Source organism: Phyllostomus hastatus, unplaced genomic scaffold (assembly GCF_019186645.2).
Source record: "Phyllostomus hastatus isolate PE091 unplaced genomic scaffold, TTU_PhHast_1.1 phas_scaffold_28, whole genome shotgun sequence".
Lineage (NCBI taxonomy): Eukaryota > Metazoa > Chordata > Mammalia > Chiroptera > Phyllostomidae > Phyllostomus > Phyllostomus hastatus.
In genome coordinates this window covers 21,947,994-21,971,677 of record NW_025334022.1, presented here as the reverse complement: position 1 = coordinate 21,971,677, position 23,684 = coordinate 21,947,994, and the positions used below count along the sequence as shown (strand labels likewise).

The 23,684-nt window shown below is 37.3% G+C and overlaps 1 protein-coding gene and 1 pseudogene across 5 annotated transcripts in view; one reads left to right on the top strand and one right to left on the bottom strand.

The window, feature by feature from the left end:
- LOC123805076 overlaps positions 1–14,371 on the bottom strand; it is a 152,636-nt pseudogene extending 138,265 nt beyond the window's left edge.
- The window catches only part of KLHL13 (kelch like family member 13), a 383,509-nt gene that overhangs the window by 109,284 nt on the left and 250,541 nt on the right, over positions 1–23,684 (top strand). For 4 of the 5 annotated variants that reach the window (XM_045817709.1, XM_045817708.1, XM_045817705.1 and 1 more), the window contains exon 1: positions 14,474–14,760. The exons of the other annotated variant lie outside the window; for it this stretch is intronic. The gene's annotated coding sequence lies outside the window, so the exon portion shown is untranslated. Of the gene's footprint in view, positions 1–14,473; positions 14,761–23,684 lie in introns of those variants that run through there. 5 annotated transcript variants of the gene reach the window in all.

Genomic DNA, 23,684 nt, shown 5'->3' with positions numbered 1-23,684 from the left:
TTCTTATGAGAAACCTGCAGTGGAACCTGAACAGCATCTGATCGAGTTTCTTTCTCCAACCCCCAACCCCAACAAAGTTCCCATTGCATCTGCACATGTTGATCTGTCTCAGTAACTACCTATTCAAAATACATTCCCTAACTAGCACTCATGACTCCTTCTGCTCTCTAACAGTCGTAGCACATGTTAGCCATGTCTTCTGACTACCTCAGCATTTGCTAACATATACAAAATAAAAAAGTCTAGGGCAGCACCAGCCAACAGAAATATAATGTGAGACACAGATGTTAGCTACACACACAATTTTAAATTTTGAGCAGCCACATTTTAAAAAGATTTTTTAAAGGTAACATTAATTTAATAATCTATTTTATTTCATTCAATAAATCTGAAATATTTTCAACATACAATCATTACAAAAAACAATGAGATATTTTACATTCTCTTTTTGTACTAAATCTTGGAAATCAGGTATGTTTTTTACACTTACAGCACATCTCAATTCAGACTAGCCACATTCCAATTGCCTGAGAGCTACATGTGGCTAGTGGCTACTGTATTAGACTGTACGAGTCTAGAATTCTGCTTTACTGACTGAATTAACCTGAAATTATATGTGTATATATATCAGAGAATGGTCTCCAGCACTATTCCCTTCACATAACACCCTATAAGTGCAAGAAATGACATAGAAAATGTGCTCATTTTTCACTGTCTAGACATTAGAGGTTTTGCTAAGTACCACTAATAAATTACAATGACATCATGTAGTATACGATGCAATGTCAAATGTCATATAGAAAAATATGAAAATCATAAAGGATATGGCTTGCATGTGAAAGACCAGTTCTTAAATTTCATACAAATCAGAAGAAAAGTAAGCAGCAGGAATTGACCTACTGAGTGCGAGGTCTTCCCAGATGGTATCCAGCCATGTAATATGAAAAATAGAGACATTTATTGAAACAGATACAAAATACAGGGAACATTGTACATAGGACAATGACACCCCAGTCCCCTTCACAGTAGGTACCTTGGGGCCTCACCCAGTTCTCCCAATCACCATCAGCTGCCCTGTCATATTTTCCTGAATCTCACTGATGGTCAGAAATCTCTTCCCTTTCGAAGGTGATTTTATTGTTGGGAAAAGCCAGATGTCACAGGGCACCAAATCTGGGTTATAGCAGTGCTGAGTCACCTGGGTGTTTTCATGTTTCACCAGAAAACTCTGCATGAGATGTGATGCATGAGTGGGCACATTGTCATGATGGAGCTGCCAGTCACCAGTTGCCCATAGCTGTGGCCCTCTGAATCATCTAAGTAGTTTCCATGGAGGAATGTTCAAGCTTAATGCAAAATTTGATGCAGAATCATTGCTCTATTCACTCAGTCATTTTGAATGCAACAGCCACAAAGTATACATGCTCACTCAACAGCGTCTACTGCCCCAACTGACTAGTATACAGTGAAGTCATCATTGTTCACACATACACATTCCAGTCCACTCTCATTGTCTGCCATGTTACATCAATGTTGCATAAACCATTCTCATTATATTAACAATGGCTGGACTTTTTTCAGAAAGACCTTGATCAAGTTTACAACAGAAGACATTTTAAAAATAACAGCAATGCTTTATCTGGTTTTGTAAAGATTTGGAATCACTGAATATTTTAAAGAAAAATAATTGTATTATTTTGAAGTATATAAAAAATAAATTAGATTGGTCAAAATTGGTATCAAGATTTGATAGATCTGTTCTACTAGTCGAAAGATAATCAGCCAAATACACATCCAAGTCTTCCCACATGCTATTTCTTCCTCTGTCTATGCACATGTACTGTCCTCTTCTAGACAACTTCTACTACCTTTCAGGTCTCAGCCTAATGTTTTTCACAAGAAGATCTTTCCTCATTATCCTAGACCTGAGTGAATATTCTTATAATATTCCCAAAGCACCCCATATTCCTCAAATCATATCACCCCACTAATATAAACCATTATTTATATTCTTGCTAGAATATAAGCCGCATGAAGATATGAACCAAGTCTATCTGTTCATTACTGAATTCCAGTGTCTCAAATATGGCCTGGCACATTGGGAGTACACAAATAAATATTGTTGTCTTAATTTATTAACTCAAGTCATTAAGTGATTATGTTGTGTGGTAGATTAACTATATTAGCATACAAATTGTACCTAAAAGAATATATCAGAAGGGTTTATTCTTTTGAGTACTTTATACTCTCCTGATACAATTTTGTGTATAATACTGATGTTCCTGGCAATGCTTTGATTTTTCCATGGAAAAAGCAAAATCTCAGTTCTATCTACATATTCTGAGATTCTCGATTAGTGAAGTACACATTAAAGAGGCTACATTGTATTCTGATTACATTATCTTTGAAGCTTTCATCAGCAACCTTATCTCAGGAATTAAAGTTTCAGAATGTGAGTTATCTAGTTAGCATGAATAATTTTTTAAAATCCTCATCCAAAGATACATTCATTGATTTTAGACAGGGAGAAAGTGAGACAGAGAGAGAGGTAGATCAATGTGAGAGAGAAACATTGATCAGTTGCCTCCCGTATGTGCTCTGACCAGGGATCAAATCTGTGCCTTGACTAGGAATCAAACTCACCACCTTTTGGTGTATGGGACCATGCTCCAACCAACTGAGCAACCATGCAGAACTAACAGGAATGATTTTAAACTATGCATCTCTTAATGACTCAAACCCTATATACATTAACCACATAAGCACAGAGTTTGGGTATAAATCTCACATTCATATATTCAAGATACAGAAAATTGAATTTAGGGTTAAATTTTAAATTTCCTGGTATTTCTGGTAAAATTGTTTTTTTAATGACAATTTCCTTAAGTTATAAAATATTATAGGCAGAAGCTGCTCCTTTAAAATGTCACATCTGTCTTGCCCAGCTCCAATAATGTGCTAATTAGTAGTGTAGCCACAGACATGTCAGAAATGTACTGACTGCTTCCAAGCCTCCCATCTCACTTCTCCCCCAACCTACTTACCAATCTTAACTTGCCATTGTTTCAGTTTGATATCCACTGCTGTCTCCCTGTTTACTCTTAATAATGTTAGTTAATATTTTTTGAGTGCTAGGATGCAAGAGGTGCTATGCAAACAGTCCTTTACAAACATTATCTCATTTAATCCTTTGTGATCATTTAATCATAACAATCCTTTGACGTAAATGCCTGAAGTGTCCTTATTTCACAATCTGAAGCACAGGAATTTAGATAACTTCCATAAGGATTTGCAGGTACTCAGAAGCGGAGCTGGACTCTGATCCTGGACAGGGTGGCTCCAAAGTCTATAGTATATCATTTTGATGAAAATGTTGGCATGCTGTTCCCACCCAGGGGCCAGCTCCCCTCTGCCTTTCTCTGGCCTTCTCAGTAGAACTGGGGAAAAATTATATATATTTTAATCAAGATACTTGGGTATGATAATGGAAAAATATAATAAAAACTTTTAATTAAAAAGATACTTGGGTATATAACAAATACCATTGTATACCTTAAATGTGCACAATGTTATATGTTAGTTATAGCTAAATAAAGCTGGAAAAATATTTTTAAAGATAATTGGGTACAAATAGAGTTGAAAAGAATACTTATCATTTTTTTCAATTGAAGTTGTGCCATCAGTCTACCAACATTCTTATTCACTTGAAAATCATTACAACAAATGTTCCCAACATGAAATATACAGAATATTTACTCCCACATATTTGACAGTTTCTTCCTTGTCAAACGTTATCTAAAACCAAGTTATATAAATGGAAAAGTATCAACCTTTTTTAGTTTGAAAGGACCTCAATGTCTCCATCTTATAGGCAAAGATTCCTGGGTCAAGACTGAGTATGTCAGGCCTTTAGTTACTTAATTAATTTATTAATTCTGCAAATATTTACTGAGTACCTACTCAGTGTTCTACATGGTGCAGACTAGACAAAGTTCTGCCTTTAAGAGCTTATTTACAAGTGAGGAAGTAAAATAATAATCAAGTAAACAATTGAATAAGATAATTCCAGGTAATGTGAAGTGTTATATAAAAATAACAAAGAAATGGAACAGTGAGTGCTCTGGGATGGGAAGAGGTACTTTGGAAGACATGGTCGGTAAAGAATGTTCTTAAGAAGTAAAATTTTCCCTGAGCCCTGAATGATGAGAGGAAGCCATCCAAGCCATCATCTAAGGAAAATCATTCCAGGGAGGCAATGGCAAGTGAAAAGCCCTGAGTTGGGAATAAATTTGACACATTAAAGGAATAGAAAATAGTCATTATGGCTGAAGGATAGTAAATTATGAGCTGAGCTGTAGGGTATGATGTCATGAAAACATAGATAAAAGCAAAATTATTTAGGGCCTGTGGGCTGTGTCAAGGAATTTTGATATTATTCTAATTTCAAAAAGAAGCTAAGGGAAAATTAGATTCAAGGCAGTGATATGATTAGTCTTAGTATTTTAGATAATATTAAGTAGTGCTAAAACTTAAATCAGAGTACAATAATAGCTATAATCCATCATTAGTTTTTAGTTGTTTGCAGAATTGCCAAGTCATGAGTCAATTTTGTTTAATATCAATGCTTTGAGAAAACAATGAAAAGTTTTAGAAATTATAACAATTACTATTATAGTAATGCCCCCCCTCCTCCATGAATCATACCTCCCTGAATCCATTGCTCTCCTGTAGTCTTCTTACACATTGACTCTGAGCTTGGTCTCCTACATTGACTTTGAGACTTGCTTTGGACAATGGGACATGAGCAAACATGTCACAAGCGAAGGCTTGAAAAAGTGCTTAGGCATTGAAGCCTGCTCTCGCTTGCTGTTGGTAGAACTCAGCAACCACATAGAGAAGTTCAGGCTAGCCTGCTGGAATACCAGTGACATTTGGGCCAGTTACTTCCATCAACCCTGCTGATAGCTAGGCAACCACCACCAGCCATATGAATAAGCCCAGCCATAGGAGTGTACCCTGCCAACACCAGATGCAGCATAGACAGGCCATCTCAGCTAAGTCCAGCCCTAACTGCCAACTCACTGGATGGTGAGCAAATCAAAGACTGTTATTTTAAACCACTGAATTGGGGGGTATTTTTTTATGCAGAAATGAGAAACTGAAGTAGTTATATAAATAGAATCTCATTTTAATATGTTTAAAGGTATATAAAAATATGTGCATTAGCATACTTAAACTACTGCAAATTGTACTTCGTAAAATGGTTCAGTTGGTTTCAAAGGTACTCAAGGCAGTTTAAAATGATAGATTTACAATATCAGTAACAGTTTTTTAAAAATCATCCCCAATTTATTAATATTAGTTAAATCTATATACATATCTAACAAATACAGTTACTAGACATAAATATCATTCCTAATCTGTATTAGTTAAGTGGCCATTTCTAGGAAAGGGAGACATAAATCAATCTCATTCATACGACTACTGTACTTTTTTCTTTAATTCAATTTTTCCATATTGAATAGTTTCCCAAGGTTCAAAAGCAAAATATTATACAATGATATCTAATTTAAAAGTCTTCCCATTTCTGGGTCATCAAAGAACATGTAAAAAGGTCCCATGGGCAAAGCCAAAGAGGGGTAGGATTGAGAGTGGAACATGGGAGTAGGTGGGGTAGGAAGAGTGGTGGCGGGAAAATGGAGACAGCTGTGTTTGAACAACAATAAAAAATGATTAAAAAGAAAAAACAAAGAATGGTTCAACATCCACAAATTAGTCAATGTGCTACATCACATGAACAAAATGAAGGATAAAAATCATCTTATTAGATGCAGAAAAGCATTTGACAAAATTTAACATTCATTTATGATAAAAAATAAACCTCTCAACAAAGTGTGTATAGGAAGAATGTACTCCAACATAATAAAAGCTCTATATGATAAACCCACAGCTATTATCTGAATGGTGAAATGCTGAAAGTCTCTAAGATCAGGAATAAGACAACTGTACTTGAACAACAATAAAATAATAAAAAAAAGACAAGGATACACACTCTTGACACTTTTATTCAACATAGTATTGGAGTCCTAGCCAATGCAATTAGGTAAGAAATACAAGTAAAATGCATTCAAAATGGAAAGGAAGGTATAAAACTGTTACTACTTGAAGATGACATAATATTATATATAGAAAACCATAAAGACTTCATAAAAATGTTAGAACTAGTAGCAAAATAATGTATATAATTATATCTATATTATATATAATTACACATGTAATTATATATGCATATATTGCAATATATACAGTTGAATATTACTTGGCTATAGAAAGAATGAAATCTTGCCATTTACAACAACATGGGTAGGACCTTAAGTGCATTATGCTAAGTGAAATAAGTCACACAGAGAAACGCAAACACTGTTTTATTTTTTTATATATGAAATCTTAAGACAAAACAAATCAACAAAAATAATCTCATATATACAGAGAACAGATAGGTGTTTGCCTAAGTTAGGGGGTGGGAGGTGAAACAAATGGGTGAAGGTGTCAAAAAGTAAAGAGAAAAAAATAAAATAAGCAACAACAACAATTTAAAAACTTCCAAGCAACCAAAACAGATATCACTCCACCTCCAAAACCCAAACAAAGGGAATGAGATAGTCCTGAGAGCATTCTACTCTCTGACTTGAATCTATTCTTGAGCCTTGACTGTTTCCTTGTTTTTGTATTCTTTTCCACAGAAAGGGAATAAAATAGCGACACTATTGTTTGTCAATTCACATGATTTTTAACAGATTTGTAGAGATGTAAATAATATACAGTGAATTGCACACATTTAAAAGTGTACAATTGGAAAAATATTGATATTCACATATACCTGTGAAACCATTACCACAAAAGTGATAATAAATATGCCCATCATCCCTAAATGTTTCCTTTTACTTCTTTGCTATTCTTACTTCTTCTCACATCCTGTTGTCATTCCCAGGCAGTGATCTGCTTTCTATCACTATAGATTCATTTTAATTTTTCAGAATTTTATATCAGTGGAATTATATAATACGTACCCCTTTGTGTGTCAACTTTCACTAAGAAAAATTATTTTAAATTCATTCAGATTGTTATGTGTATCATGTTGTATCATGTTGGTGGGGAGACAGACAACAGTTATGCACCATTTCTTGTAGAAGCCTGCCAGTGAGGACTCTACATTGCAGAGAATCTATTCTGAGCCTTTGATGTATACATTCCTGCTTGCTTGATTTTGCCCCTTAAATATGTCTCAATTGTAACAGGTCTAAAATGGATATGTAATCCCCTCCCCCCCAAAACAAAAATTCCTTCAAAACTTGGTTGCTCTAATTTTTCCCCTTATTAAATGACATCTTTCCATTTTGTTGTATAGATCTTCCTAGTTACCTCTTCTCACTCTCATGCTTAAAACCCATCAGTGGCATCCCTTACATTTAAATTCTAAATGATTTACCATGGCCTATAAGACCCTACAGGAGCTAGTCTTTGCCAGTATCTCTAAGTTCATTGAATTCTCCTCTTCTTTCTTGGTACTCCCTGACCTCCTTTCACTTTTTAGTGCTTTCCCACTTCAAGGCCTTGACCTACGATGATCTCTGTCTGAATGAAAGAATGAAGGAGAGAGGCTTATAGTTGTAGGGCTAAGAAGGGACAAGTTAAAAAGATTTGTATATTGTTGAAGACACAGAGAAAGAAGTCACTTGAGGCACAGAAATTAAGTGCCCTCTAGGTAGTGAGGGTTTCTGTGGGTTCATAGTTCTCTGTGGAGTGGAGACATGGGATAGTGTACCTAGGTAGAGAAGGGAGCTCATCTTATAGATTTATTTTTAGAACCCTGTGCTTCCAGAGTGCCTAGGCAATTTTTGATTGCTAACCATCCAAATTTGAGCTCCTGTAAATATTAAGTGCATAGGAACTATATTGAAAAGTAAGCTCTGAAAAGTTCTTACAGAAGAGGCCAGGGATAAAATCTTCTCAGTGACCCCCACACAAAATAAAGTTAGTGTAGTTTATGACTGGGGTTATCCTTGATGTTAGAAAATCTGTACAGATACTTCAGGCATGTCTAACCCATGGCCTCTGGGCTGCATGTGGTCCACGATGGCTATGAATGTGGTGCAACACATAATTGTAAATTTACTTAAAACATGAGATTTTTTTTGTTTTTGTTAGTGTTTGTGTATTTAACATATGGCTCAAGACAACTCTTCTTCTTCCAGTGTGGCCAAGAGACACCAAAAGGTTGGACACCCCTGTTAGATCCTTTTCTCCCTCTGACTTTTCAAGCTTGATCTTGAGTGCTCCTTGAAGCCCAGTTAACAACTCACTTATTCTAGAACTGCTTATGTGAGTAAGGGGATGGGAACATGTTAGTTTCTCTTCACTTAGTCAGTGTGTATTTATTTATTTCTGTATTGAAACCTCCTCACCCCACAACACACACACACACACACACACACACACACACACACACACATTATGGATACTAGTCTAGAGTAGTTTTTGAAACCTTTTTCTTATTCTGTTCCTTATTCCACTCTATGGAGTAGTCAGCTAAGCAGACACCCTGTGGGCTGTCCATAAAAACTGTTTCCATTCAATAATGGACTAGACAAGTGTTTCTAAGAAAAGCAAATTGTGTAGAGAGGCAAAATGGTGTCCTAATAATTTTAAATTTCTTCTTTAATCAGAACCAATGCAACTTAAATTCTTCAGTTTCACATTTATTTGTTATACAGCAAGCTTGCAAATGCTTCTTGATGGCATAGGTATTAGCCAGGGCTTGGTGCTGTATGCGTCCACATCTGCATATATGGTCTCTGTCTTGGTGAATTTCTATAAATATACAATTAAACTGGTGCTGTCAAACTGTTAGGGGGCATGGTAGGCAGAATTCTAATATGGCCTCCTACATTCTTGACCTCTGGTGTACATGCCCTGAATATTCCCCTCCTTTTGAGTGTAGTCAAGACCTGTGAATATGCTGGAAGATCACTCCAATGATTAGGTTGCATTATAAGACAAAAGTGAGAGATTTTGAAGATGTAATTAAAGTGTCTTCTGGAAGATAGAGTCCTACTGACGTTTGTGAAGTGATCAACCATGTTATAAACTGCTTATGGAAGGGGTCAGTCTCTGGAGGCAATCCAACAACTGTAAGGAACTGAACTCAGATAACCTTAATGAGCTTGATGAGGACTCTGAGGTCCACATGTGAATGCAGCCTGGCCAATCCCTTGAGTACAGACTTGTGAGACCCTGAGCAAGTGTACCCAGCTTATCCGTGCCTGGACTCATGGCCCACTGACACTGAGAAAAGAAAAGTGTATGGTTTTAGACCAGCCACCAAATTTATGGCAATGTGTTATGCAGCAATTAACAGTAACTAATACAGAGGCTACTGAAGCTGAGGTTTAAATGTTTGCCATTATTTTAGTATTTTAGAGTTGTCGTAACAAAGTATGACAGACTAAATTGTTTAAACAACAAACAACAGATACTTTCTCACAGTTCTCTAGAGGCTATGTGTCCAAAATCAAGGTGTCAGCAGGTTTGGTTTCTTCTGAGGACTCTTCTTGGCTTGCAGATGACCACCTTGCTGTATCCTCACGTAGTCTTCCTGTGTGTGCATGCATGTATGTATCCTAATCTCTTCTTGTTATAAGTATAATAGTCAAATTGGATTAGGACCCAACCTTAAGACCTCACTGTAATTGAATTACTTCTTAAAATAATTTAACTCCAAATAAGGTTGTATTCTGAGGTTCTGTGGCTTAAGATTTCAATTTATGAATTTTGAAAGTGGGGACAAAAGTTATCCCATAATAGCCACCATCCTTTTCTGTATTCTTTTTACCACTACTATTTTGACTTTTTTTTTTTAATTCCCTGGATCTCTGTTACATCTTTCCGGTATTCAGATTTTTATTGTACTATTCTATATGCTTTTTTCTAGTTTTTGACATTTTTGGCTATAGGTTAACATATAAAATCTTTCATGATTGTGTTTCTTGCTTCTAGTGGCAAATCTGTTATTAACAAAAACATTGCCTAATGTTTGTATGTGTTCTTTACAAGCTTACAAGCTACTTTCACATGCCTTTTTAATTTGAAACCCAGAAAAATATTGTGAGGCAGGTAAGACCAATATCATTATTGTCCCTACTCTAAATTTAGGAAAACACTAATGTGATGGGGCTAACTTAATGTCACACAACACAGAAGTGTCTTCTGACTTCAAGTCAGAGTGCTCTCCTCACTAGATTAACTATCTAAAGCATCCTAACCCAAATAGCAACTCATTCCTATTGAATAAATGTATTTCAAGTATCTTATTTCTACCTGGGTTAGCTGAAAAGTTCACTCAGTTTTAAAGTAGAAATAAAAGGCACATTTTCACTTCCACCAGCAATTTTATTGAAAAATGTATTCATTGTTTTGTTCTACTACCTTCTGACATGTTTCAGGCAACTTCATAATTCCATCTTCCCAAAACTTTTAATATTTCTGAGCAAAGAACTCTTTCAGGTGCCTTTTGCAGTCTTCCAGGGAATTGAATTTTTTCCATTAAGAGAAATTTGTAAAGACCTAAATAAATGGAAATCTGAAGGTGCAAAGCCTGGTCAATATGGAGGATGAATCAGAACTTCTCAGCCAAGCTGTAACAGTTTCTGCCTGGTCATCAAAGAAATATGCGGTCTTGCATTATCCTGGTGGAAGATTATGCATTTTCTGTTGACTAATTCTGGATGCTTTTAGTTGAGTGCTGATTTTAGTTGGCCTAATTAGGAGCAGTGCTTGTTGGAATTAATCATTTTGTTTTCTGGAAGGAGCTCATAATAGAGGACTCCCTTCCAGTCTCACCACAGACATGATATCTCCTTCTTTGGATGAAGACAGGCCTTTGGTGTGGTTGGTGGTGGTTCATTTAGCTTGCCCCACGATCTCTTCCATTCCACATTATTATAAAGTATCTACTTTTCATCCCCCATCACAGTTTGTTTTAAAAATGAAATGTTTCCTTACATTTCAGTAGAGAATTGCATGCAGAAATACTGTCAAGAAGGTTTTTTTTCCCACTTAACTTATATGGAACCCAAACATCAAAGCAGTTAACATAACCAAGCTAGTGCAAATGATTTTCAGTGCTTGAATTGGATATTTTGAGTATGTTGGCTATCTACTGTGTGGTATAACGTTGATTGTTCTCAATGTCTTGATTTGATCACTAGCAACTTTAACTGGTCTACCAGACTGTGGAGCATTGTTCAGTGAGAAATCTCCAGCATGAAACTTTGCACACCACTTTTGACACTTCGATCAGCCATAGCACCTTCTCCATATATTGCACAAATCTTTTTGTGCATTTCAGTTGTGTTTTTAGCATTCTTGAAATAAGAAAGCATAAAATGCCAAAATGTTGCCTATATTCCTCCATCTTCAATATTAAAATGACTCCACAAAATTCACCAATTTTGATTTGTTTTTAAATGCAAGCTGTCACAATATAATCTAACAAAATTGTTTTGAATGAAGTTAAAGACAACTAAGTGCTACTAGAGCCATCTTATAGGAAGACTGAACAAACTTTTTGGCCAACCCAATATGATTGCCCCATCTTTGCTATGTACTCTGAAGGGTTTTCTCATTGTGTGAAGAAGCTCTGCAGGGACCACACTTGATTATTCCATTTTCCTGTCATTTCTGTAAATCAACCCCACTTGAATCTTTCAATGGCAGAAATAAAGCAATGACTTGGATGTATATAAAGTTGGTTAGTATTTATTTATTTTTAACCTATGTGTCAGGCTTTTCATATATGCTGAAATTGTTTGCTTTAAACATATATCCTTAATGATATTGAAAACATCTGTAACAAGCACTTTCCACCTAATAGACATTTTCTGTTTTTTTTTTCACCTAATAGACATTTTGTGTGTACAGTAGTGCCCCCCATCTGTGATTTTGCTTTCTGAGATTTCCATTATCCATGGAAAACCATGGTCCCAAAACATTAAATGGAAAATTGTGGAAATAAACAATTCATAAGTTTTAAATTGCATGCCATTTCTTGTAGCCTGATTAAACTTTGCACCCTATGTATTCATCTGGCCTGGGAAGTGAATCACCTGTTAGCCTAGTGTCTCCGTTCTGTATGTGCTACCTGCAAGCCAGTCACTTGGCTGTCTGTGTTATCAGATTGTTGTGGTATTGCAGTGCTTGTGTTCAAGTAACCCCTATTTTACTTAATAATGGCCCCAAAGTGCAAGTGTAGTGATGCTGGCAATTCAAATATGCTAAAGAGAAGCCATAAAGTGTTTCCTTTAAGTGAAAACCTTAAAGCTTTTGACTTAATAAGGAAAGAAAAAAAATGTATGGTGAGGTTGCTAAGATCTAAGGTAAGAATGAATCTTTTATCCATGAAACTGTCAAGAAGAAAAAGAGACATGTGCTAGTTTTGCTGTTGCACCTCAAACTGCAAATGTTTTGGCCATGGTGCATGATAAGTGCTTAGTTAAGCTGGAAAAGGCATTACATTTGTGGGTGGAAGACATGAACAGAAAACATGTTCCCATTGATGACAATGTGTTGCACTGGAAAGCATTGAGCCTACAGGGAGGCTTCTGCAAGGGAACCTCTTGAAACTAATGACACCAAGCCATTTACTGCAAGTAAGGGATGGTTACACAGATTCAGGAATAGGTTTGGACTGAAAAGTATAAAAATTATTGGAGAGACAACACCCACATAACTTTTATTACAATAAATTGTTACAATTATTCTATTTTATTATTATTTATTATTGTTAATCTCTTACTGCGTGTACTTTGTAAATTAAACTGTCGTAGGTATGTATATATAGGAAAAAACATAGTCTGTGTAGGGTTCAGTACTATCTACAGTTTCAGGCATCCATCTGCTGGGGGACTTGAACCCGGAGGAGACTACTGTAATGTAAGTATACAATAATTATCGAATAAGCATGGTAGAGACACCAATGAATACATTACTGTTAAGGAAGGTAAATTGTGTTGAATACACTAACAGTTAAAGGTTATGCAAATTCCACATCGTGCATTTGGAGTTCTTTCTTATCTTGTCAACAGTTTGATAAAAACCTAATGATGTGGTCAGATCTTTAGTTTTAGCAAGTTTTTGAGTAGCTGATTATGTTCAAAGTCACCAGAAACCCACAACTAGAATTTCAGTGTATTGAATTTGAAATATCAAGTCAGCAGTGTTGAGATCTCAAATTCCTTATTAGTTTAATGGTAGGGAATGGGAGAAATATTAGGAAACATGAAGAACTACAGTCCCTACATTCACTCCATCACTTCATTAAAAAAAATAAAGAAAAGGAAAGCAAACATTGAGTAAACTGGTTGCTAAAAGCAAGCTCCCATTTATTTTTCTAATCTGGAATTATAAGTAGAATAGGCAAAGGAAGAGGTGTAAGAAAATGGCCCCAGCCTGTAACAGTCAAGAACATAAAGAAGGAAGAGAAAACCTGCAAGGTGAAAATCAGGAGTGACTGGAATTTTTGTTGGAGACTAGGCTGACAAAACCGGGAGGATGAAGTGAAGATTTCTGACTTAGAGTAGCAGGCCCAACGACTTGGATGCGGTAGAGTGCTGCAGTTAAGAGCTTGGGCGCTAGAATTACCCTGCTTGCGATCCTACGTCTTGCTCTGCCCCTTACTCATAGTGTATCCTTGGACAACTTGTTTTACTTTTACGCCTCAGTCTCATCACTTGTAAAATGGAGATGAAGATAATAATGTGGACCTTGGGGCGAAGCTCTGAGTGAATAGTTCAGCACTTGGTTCATAGTAAACGTTAAACTACTATATTTGTTGTTACTCTTCCTCTTCGTTAACACTCTTTACTTGGGCAAAGAAGGGAGAGGTGTAGCGCTCATTGCATTTTAAGAGAGATAAATAATTACATGAAAGTCTGGGTCAGGCTTATTTTGAGGTGCGTGCCCCACGGAGGTGAAGCACACTCTGTACCCAGGCCCTCCGTGAATATGAGGGTTCGAGACAACAGCTGGCAGGAGGCACAGGGGAGCGTGCTCTTGAGTGTTTAAAGCGGGACTGCTGTCACTGGACACTTGACAGTTTCACCTCTCCAGCCTCGTAGGCACTAGAAGCCATGTGTGCTCCCATGCGAGCGCCAGGGTTCTGGAGGCGTGAGAGCTACTTGACAGTCACCCCCGCTGCGGGACCACCCTCACCACACAAAAAACGGCGGAGGTGTTCCACTCGGACCCTCTGCACGGTCCTAGCCCCAGCTCCCTTGCCTCCCGCGCAGGCGCCGCCAGAGCCACCCGCCGCCATGTTTCTCCTGCCCGCGCACCCTCCCCCTACTCCGCCTCCCCCCTCCCCTCTCCCCTCCTTAACCCTGCTCCCGCCCCTCTGCTGTCCCCACACCCCGGGTGAGGTCAGGCAGAGGAGCTGCCGCTGCAGCAGCACTTCAGCTCCTATTTCGGGGAAGCCTGGAACGGGGACTTTTTTAAAATAACTGGAACGGCGTTTGGGTTAGGGTCCGCGCTCTTCCACTGAGCGAGCACCAGGCGAACTAGCCAGGGCGAACAGTGGGTGCGGAGGTGCGGGGTCCGGTACCTCTTAGCTGGAGGGAGCTCCGGCTGCGCTGCACGACACGCTCTCTGGCCCTGGGAGCGGCAGCTGGTGGACAGGCGGTGGGACGCTGGGACGCGGCAAACAAGGTGAGGCAGGGTCTTGAAGTAGCGCAGGGACTTCCCGAGTCCGGGATCCGGCGAAGCGAGGCGGTAGACTGTAGGGAGTTGCAATCTGCACCAGGGGTAGATGGATGGGGTCCCAGCTTCGCTCTTTGCATGCCCCCCCCCCCTTTGCTCTCGCTAGCCGGTGCGCGCCCTCATCCCAACACCTTCTCATCCCCACTTCCTGGACTCGCTGGCTTCGACAGATGCCTGGGTTCTTTTTAGGAGCCCAGAACCCAGTTTTCTTTTGCTTCTTTGTTATCCCTCTAAGACCTTGTCCTCTAGGCTTCTCTCTCGCTGCCCTGATAATCTGGGGTCCCTCTGTCCGCCTCCTCCCCACTATCTCTTGCCTTGTAGCAGTTTCTGCTTTGTGCCTTCCAACCCATCCCTTCATTTCAATCTTCTAACTTGGGAGGTTTCGCTGCTGGCTCCCAAGTCAGGAGCACTCTCCTTTTCCTCCAAGCTTATAACTGTACTCTGAGTGTCTTCATCTCTGAATGTCTTGGCTTCTTTGGTTTAATCAGTTGACTGATGATTTTTTTGGAAGCTTACGATGTAACAGACTACGTTTACTGAAAGTAATGAGAATGGTTCTCTGGTAAATGTAGCTAAAGAACTTAAAAGTTTCTTTCTAGGTTTCAAACACAGTCCAAGAACCATAGCCACTTAAAATGTATGTATGTTTGTATATAATCCTAGCACTTAGCCCTAAATCTGATTCTTCCTTTGCTGCGGAGCAGGTCTGAGAGAAGGAGAGAGATACCTTTGATCCGTGGCTTCTTTTTTCCATCCGCAAAGTGGGATGTTCATGGTTTTAATGTGGACAGAGGACTCCAGTGGTGTGGGATAAAGTTACTCAAGTTAGCATAGTGTGGTTACTAAGCACATTGTATGGGAACTGAGAGACTGAGGGGTTTAAAATTCTCTGTAGAGAGGGCACCTGCTTTTTTATTTTTTAAAAGAAGCCACAGTTTCATATTTGTATAACCCCCTAAGAAGCAGCATTTAAAAACCATGTGTTTAAAAAGGAGACTGCTTTTCTGTGGATTGGAGATTAATTTGTTTAAGTTGATTTCACACAGCACCAGTTTTTCTCTCAGCAATATCACCTACTCCCTATGCAGTTGCCCTGTTGGCTCCCACACTGAGGTTCATTTACTCACTTCCATGCTCTAATTGGTGTATGAAGAAAACTGAATAGAGAAGCTGAATTGGAGGCACAGATAGTGAACTAGCACACACTGATGTTTGCAGTTGTTTTGAGAAATGGCTATGTCTAGTGCTCAAATTTGAAAACTGACAAAATGCAATAATTAAGCAGTGATGACATTTTTTTTACATTTAAGCATATTAGCTCCCTTAATCTCAAGCTTTTTAAAATATCCTTATACTCAACAGTGATAGAATTGTTTGCTTGATATGTGACTAGGTGTTGCCATTGACATAGTGAGCACTAATTGGCAGTAATCTCAGAAGAAACCAAGTTGTGAATGAAGATAACGCCAAATTTTACTGTTTTTTACTGTTTTTGTAGCACTTCTTTTAGTACAGATAAGGAATGTAGTTTCTGCTGCATCATCAAATGATATATTTTCAAAGGAGATAAATAAGAGCCTCAATTTCTCAAGGTTTTTCATCAGAATTTTTATAAGCACATATTGAAAAGTGTGGTGTGACTATATAGACTTTTAAGTTGATGTTCTGAAGAAGTGATTTTTACAAGAACAGTAAAAACTATTATCAATTTAGTTAGATGGTTTGCAGGCGATTTTTAGTTTCCCCCATTCACTTGGTAAATTCCTGCCTTCACTTTAGTTACATTTTAAAAAATGGAATATAGTAGGGAAAGGGAATTACTAATAGAGCCACACTTCTAAATCTGTAATTTTCTTGACAACCCATTCTAAAAAGACATACAAACTTTCTGTTTCAAGAGAAATTGTTTTTATCATTGTTAATTTTTCTTGTGTGATTTTGGGTCCTAAGTCTAAGCTAAGATTGCCACTAATGTGAACTATTTCTATTTGTGAGGAAAAAAGGTGAATATGAGTTTATTATAAGCATTTTGCTCTAAATCTTTTTAATATCTTTCAATATGTATTTGATAACCCACCTGGTACACCTGGAAATAATCAGACTGGATATTTCTAATGTTATTAAATGTAACTGCAGTTGGCTGTTGAATTCTCTTCTTTTTAATTTTCTTTGCATTTTACATTACTTTTCTTTATGTAATTTGACTTACAATAGTGAAATGAGACTAACCGATTTTCAAATTGTTTCATTTTATTGGTGTTTAATAAAGTACTACAACCTTCTCAAAGTATTTTTTCTTAAGCCCAGTGGTTAAAACCCACCTATTTTTATTGATCTGAAATGACACAATATTTTGTCAGTCACCATCAGATTTGAGAAAATGGAAAGAGCATGGAAAAAGGAACAGCCCTAGAGAAAACATCTCAAAATTAGAAAAAAGAGGCTTTTTCAAGTTACTGACATTCATAGCAATAAGTCTTTAAGTATATTGTTCATTTGTTCAGTAATTTATTTTACAAGATCTTCAGAGCACCTTCTATTTGCTAAGAACCCCATACTAGGCGCAATGTCATAACTTACAAGTCATGTTCCTTGCTCTTGTGGATTCTCACAGAGGTTATATTCCACCAGAGACTAAAGACAATAAACAAGCAAACAGGAGAAGATCCTTATAGATCAAAGTAAGAATAATGAAGGAAATGGGTAGCAAAAGGTGATATGGACAACCGGGAAGGGCCTATTTAGCTCTGCTGGTCAGAAAAGGCCTCTTAGTGAAGGCGACCTTTGAACAGACCTGAAAGAAAAGAGAGAATGAGCCTATCTTGGGAAGAGCAGAGAAGAGCAAGAGCCACGGCCTTGAGGCAGAAAGACAAACTTGAGGTGTTTGAGGAACAGAAATCAAACCAGTATGGTGGAGCCTAGTGAACTGGGTGGGGTGGGGAGAGTGGTTAAAGGTGTTAGAGAGCCCAGAGGGTGTCAGATAATAGATAATGCAGCTTGACCATTGAAGAGTCTTTGTTAACTACTTTTCTGTGGTAGGTCACTGGCTGAAAAAAAATTAGTGAAAAAAATTTGTTTTGCAGAGGATAAATAAAATATCGACCTACTTGGTTGTTTACATTAAGACCCTAGAATGGAAAACTTCATTTGATATGTATGGTAAATATATAAGTAATCCTCTATTCTGTTTAGATGAGAGGATAGGGGAACAGGGACTCTAAGTGCAGTATGTTATTGAACAGTTTACTTTCCACTGTCATACTCTCACTTGTGCCCTGAGGTAAGTTGTCATGAACTTGATTAAAAATCAGATCGTTGTTCAACTTAATAATTTATTTGTCAAAGAATGTGTTATTTTTTCACAGAAATATGTTTCTTTTAGAAGGTTAGAAGTTTTGTTTGCATATGAAGGAATGACTTAGGTTTTAGAAATGGCCTTTGAGATTTTAAGAGGCATTTGCCATTTTCCTTTAGCTTTGCCTTTTCAGTGTTTTCATTTTGCCATACTTTCATTCTTTGAGAGATTAGGGTTGCTATATTCCTTGATGCTTAGGTGAATTTAGACTTGGCACTTATTTTGTTGCCCAGAGCCCTTTTTTTTGAAAGCCTTCCAGCTTTGAGGTCCATTTGGCCCCAAATAGGAATACAAACAGTCATTGACATTCTGTAGGGGTAAATCCTAATATCGTGGGGTAATAACATGCAAAATAACCTTCATTGACTCCTGCAGAGTCTAATTCTAACTCCTTAACTTAGCACTTGAGGATTATGCATGATTTGACTCAGGCCTACTGTCCAACATGTCCTTATTATTCTCTTACACAAATTCTCTATTGATTTAAATGGATTTCCTCTAGTTTGGGACTTCTGTGTTAGCATTATTCTTGGTATAGAATGGTACACAGTAACTGTTTGTTGAATAGATGCCATGCCATCATCCATTTGCAAAACCTTTCTCTTTCCTTTCTGTCATTGCAAATCCAAATACTAGTCAAGGAACAGTTCAAATTCCACTTCCTGTTATACCATCCCTTACTGACCTATCTCTGAATGCATACAGCAGTCACACAATTGTCATGAGTATCATAATTACAGTAAGTCCTCACTTAACATCATTTATAGGTTCTGTACTTCAAGTGAAATGACATAAGGCCAAACCATTTTTGCCATCAGCCAATTAATATAAACAAGAATTAAGTTCCTTCAGCATCTCATCAATATTATCATGAAATGATGTTGAATGAAATGACATTATTTGAGGACCTGCTGTATATTTATTTGATGCCTGGCCATCTCCCCAGTGATCTCTGACTCCTTGAAGACAACCTGGACCTTGTCTGGTTTTCTCATTCTTGTATCCCAAGTACCAGGCATATGGTGTGCCCTCTATAAACAGTTCTTCAATAATAATGAATAGATGATGTTTTGTATTATGCCTCTTATTATTGTCTTAGATCCCTAAATTGTTTAATACCATTTTACTTTTCACATGTTTGATGTTCTCAAGCATTTATGAGAGAAGTCATAGAGCATAGTTGTTAAGAGAACAATTCTGGAGCTGGACTTCCTGGGATTCAGTTTTGGCTAGGAGACTAGCCAGATACTGGGCGAACTAGTTAACCTCTCTGTACTGCATATTTTTCATATGTGTCATAGGAATAATAGAACTTACCTCTTAGGGTACTTATAAGGAAGGATTGAGTTAAGTCTAGAGTTTTTTGTTTGCAATGTTTTAATTTCAAAAACTCTGGAAACCTAGGTAATTTTTATTTTGTAAGTTAGGAGCCAAAACTTGGGTAGTGACAATATCTGACTCAAACTGACATGAGGGTATTTATAGTCTTTATTTTGCTTAATATTAATCTTTATTTGGTTTTGCTATAGAATTAGTAGCTAGTGTGTGGGGCAGTACTTCAGGTCCTGCTGCGGTATTATAATCTGTAGTACATGCAGGTACTGCCTATCCAAAAGTTGGATATTTACAAATTTGGAAACACATCTGGCACCAGGGTCTTGTACAAAGTAAGTAGATGCTGTTGGTGGTGATTAGGGAGCTAAGTAGACTATTTTATCCTTCCTAATACCTTGCTCATATTGGTTATCATGTAAATACATGTTGATTTATTCATGTAACAACTTTGACTAGAGTGCTGGCTGTATGAGCATTTTATCAAGGATAACAGATATGGCTGGATCATGTGATTGAGATGAGTAAAGATCAAAGTTCTTCCAATACTCTTTCATTTAGTACCATTAGAAGTATTTCTTTTTGTTTTTCTTCTGCTAAACCAAGAAGTGCTTTTTAAGCCCTTGCTAGTATAGCTCAGTTGGTTGGGAATTGTCCCACAATGTGAAAGGTTGCTGGTTAGTTTCCCAGTCAGGGCACATGCCTGATTTGCGGGTTCGGCCCCTAGTCGGGGCACATGCAAGGAGCAGCCAATCAATGTTTCTCTCTCACATCAGTGTTTCTCTCCCTCTCTCCGCCTCACTTCCCCTCTCACTAAAATCAATAAGCATGTCCTCGAGTGAAGATAAAAAAAAATTAACAAGCAACTGAATCACATATAACTAAAAAAAAAAAGAAATGCTTTTTTAGGGTGAGTCTTTTTTGCAGGGTGGATTTGGAGTATTCAGTTAAAATTTATTTAATATGATTAGACACTTATTCTTTGTGGTTGCTTAATATTTATTAAACTTCTCATGTGTATAGACATTTTAAAAAATGAGGCATGGTTCCTGGCCTTAAGTAGTTTCAGCATCATGCATGGTTACACTAGGACATGGGTACCCATTACAATTCTTTATTTTCCTCTGTAAGCTTGAAATCATGAATATTAAAAAAGTATACAGGAAACCACAGGAAACAATGGAAAACTTGTCTTAGTCTCCACTATACGGAATTGGTTTTTAATTACTATACCCCTAGATCTTGCAATATCCCTATATGACATTCTGGCAGCCTTTCTTTTCCAACTTAACTAAGCAAAATATGGTTTCTATTTTCCCTTATCAATATTTATAAATAACAATTGGTATATTTTCTTTGTCCTTTTTCTTTTGTGGCTTTGGGCATAATTATATATCTAAAATTTTTTTTGAAATGTTCTTGCAGTTGAAAACTAATCTTTGAAACTCTTCTGCCAATACAATCAACAAGTATTTATTGAGTGCCTATTGTATTTCAGGCATTGCACAAGGTTAAACAAATAGAATCTCTGTCCAGTGTTCCTTCCTCAAACTGGAGCACACTGGGTGTACTGGGTGTACTGGGGGTGCAGAGTGGTTACATGATAGTGTACCCCAGCAGCTATAACATAAAACAGTTTGTGTTTTCTGGAAGCATCTCTCTTACACAAAGAGTTAGAAGAATATTTACTGGTAGCTAATTTAAAATATTTAATAATTTTATACAAATTCAGATACAGACATACCTCAGAGATATTCTAGGTTCAGTTTCAGACCACCACAATAAAGCAAATATTGCAATAAAGTGAATCACACAAATGTTTTGCTTTCCCAGTGCATATAAAAGTTATGTTTATACCATATTATAGCCTATTAAGTATGCAATAGCATTATATCTAAAAAAACAATGTACATATCTTAATTTAAAAATATTTCATTTCTGTCTGTGGCTCAGTGGATTGAGCACCAGCCTACAAACTGAAAGGTAACCGGTTCAATTCCCAGTCAGTGCACATGCCTGCTTTTCAGGCCAGGTCCCCAATTGGGGGTATGAGAGGCAACTACACATTGATGTTTCTCTCCCTTTCTTTCTCCTTCCCTTCCCCTCTTTCTGAAAATAAATAAATAAAATGCTAAAAAAGTACTTTATTTCTAAAAAATGTTAATTATCCTCTAAGGTGTTGGAAAAATGGCACTAATAGACTCTCTTGATGAAGAGTTGTCACAAACCTTGACTGTTAAAAAATGCAATTATTTGTGAAGCATAATAAAGCAAAGTGTGATAAAAAAGGTATGTGTATACATTGTGCTTTAGAATGCAATATTCTTAACATGAAGATTTGAGGTAAAGCCCAGTTGTTCAGAAAAAGTCTCTGCTTACAAGGGCAGCTGTGGTAACTGGTGTGACCTTTTGAAAAGCACCGAGGCCACACTGTGCTGTCTTGAGTGTGTTCCTTTAGTCAAATACCAGGATATTTTCATAGCATTAAATTCTCATGATGACCTATGGAAAAGGTAATAGACATTAATTTTCCCCCTATGTTGCCTAATTTCTGTCAGTTCAAGGGAGCACTCTGGTTGCTTGTAATGGTCTAAATCTTAAACTTTGTTGAGTCCTAACAGAGTTCCTAATGTTTGTGAGTAATAGTGAAGACTGATTGTGATGGGCCTACCAAGGAACTGATAATATTCTGAAGAGAGCTTGACAAATACCATATGGTCTCACCTATAAGAGGAATCTAATGAACAAAGTAGAACCACAGGCATGGAAACATGGAACAGACTGACAGTGACCAGAGGGGCAGAAGGAAGGGGATAATGGTGGAAAGAAGGGGAAGGGACTAGCTAAAGAACATGCATGGGTGACCCATGGACATGGACAACAGGGTGGGAATGGACTGTGGGAACAGAGGTGGGCTGGGAGGAGGAGGGCAAAGGGGGGAAATTGGTACAACTGTAATAGAACAATAATAGAATATTTAAAAAAAACTGAATTACTAACAATGAAAACCAAAGAACACAATGACCATGAACTTAAAGCAGCATAATTGATGGGGTCAAGACTTTCCCCATTCTATGAATATTTGCCTATGTCACTGACTAAAGTTAACTTTTGCTAACTTTAAACATGCTTTTGTTTATAGCACATTCAGTATACAAATTGCTTTGTTAATTGCTGGCCACTGAAATATTTAATAGTAGAGGAAAATTTCAAGGTTTATGTGCTTTAAGGTTGATAAAAGGTTTCTGGAGTTTGAGATGGTTTGTAAAGGTTCAGGCAGTACATTGGAAGAATGCCTGTTACAAAGCAATGACTTGATTTGCTCCAAATGAGAAAGATGAAGAGAAAGGCAACTGAAGAAAGTGGGTGAAGGTAAATGGGGTATAAGTCAAACACAGAATTTTTCAACTGATTTTTTATTATATGCCCTGCTTTCATTGTTGCCATCTCACCCCAGACACAGTTCACAGGGCCTAAGATTGTTGTATTGTTGTGTTACTGCTCCAAAGTCATAAGGATATGGTTACAGAGGACTGATTAAGGAATGGTCTTTATATTGTATGTGTGAAGTGCTTTTACAGTCTATTCAGTAAAAGGGGATAAGAAAGTTCTAGAGTTTTGCTTCTTGGTCCCACATTATAGAAATAGCCATACATTTCTGAAGAACACTTTTAACAATTTTCTGTTCCACTGTTGAATATTTCTCAGTGGGAAGGCAGTAGAATTTTTAAAAGATTTTATTTATTTATTTTTAGAGAGAGGGGATGGGAAGGAGAAAGAGAGAGAAACATCAATGTGTGGTTGCTTCCTGAGTGGCCCCCACTCGGGACCTGGCTCACAACCCAGGCATGTGCCCTAACTGGGAATCAAACAGACAACCCTTTGCTTCTAAGGCCCATGTCCAATACACTGAGCTATACCAGCCAGGGGAAGGCAGTAGAATTTAATGTCTAAGTCCTTGGGCCCTGGAATCACAGTCTTGCATTCAAATTCCTCTTTGCCTCTTGTTGGCAATGTGATTTTAGGCAACTCTACTTCTCTGAACCTTATTTGCATCCTCTGTAAACAATCTCATCTGATTTTAAGGATTAAATGAAATAATGCTTATAAAGTGCTAAGCAAAATTCTAGCTATATAATAGATACAGTTATTGTTATTATTGACTTTATTAGTAGACTTATGGCTT